We start from the raw sequence: 592 nt of genomic DNA, 5'->3' as shown, positions 1-592 counted from the left end.
CACACACACACACACACACGTAACACATTTCAACAGGATACACTGCACCCTTGTAGTGGCACTACAGACACTGTTTGTGTTATCAGCACTAGTACTTTCATGCAAATTTAGGACTCCAGGCTCTGATGATTTACATATTCTCCTTGTCAACTCATTCAATAATAACAATAATGCATGTCACATAATTCTGTTAAATAAGGGTAAACTTCTGTAATCTGAAAATGAAAGTGCCAACCCACCCACTTACACTTCCTCTGTATTTATTCATTCCTCTACCTCCACCTCTAGTTAGACACAGCACAGTATGAAAAGGCACTATTAAATGTGCAAATAGCTTGAAAAAAGCAATGAGAATAAACACGATTCATTAAAAAAACACCAAAATGTGAGAAAACAAAGACTGGTAGAAAGCTCACATTTTACTCTACAGATAGAAGCTGCACATCTTTTGTGGGAGTGCATAGTTAAAGATGTAAGGTGTTTTTTTCAGCAATGTTTGTGTGCAGTGAACATGTCGGGTCATGCTCCCGTGTGCTCGGAAAGTTTGGGTGGTTTCCGGTAAACTCAGTTAACACACACACAAGTTGTCTAA

This window comes from Etheostoma spectabile, chromosome 15 (assembly GCF_008692095.1).
Source record: "Etheostoma spectabile isolate EspeVRDwgs_2016 chromosome 15, UIUC_Espe_1.0, whole genome shotgun sequence".
In the NCBI taxonomy this organism is placed as follows: Eukaryota; Metazoa; Chordata; class Actinopteri; order Perciformes; family Percidae; genus Etheostoma; species Etheostoma spectabile.
The sequence above is the reverse complement of the archived record's forward strand: the minus strand, read 5'-3'. Positions refer to the sequence as shown.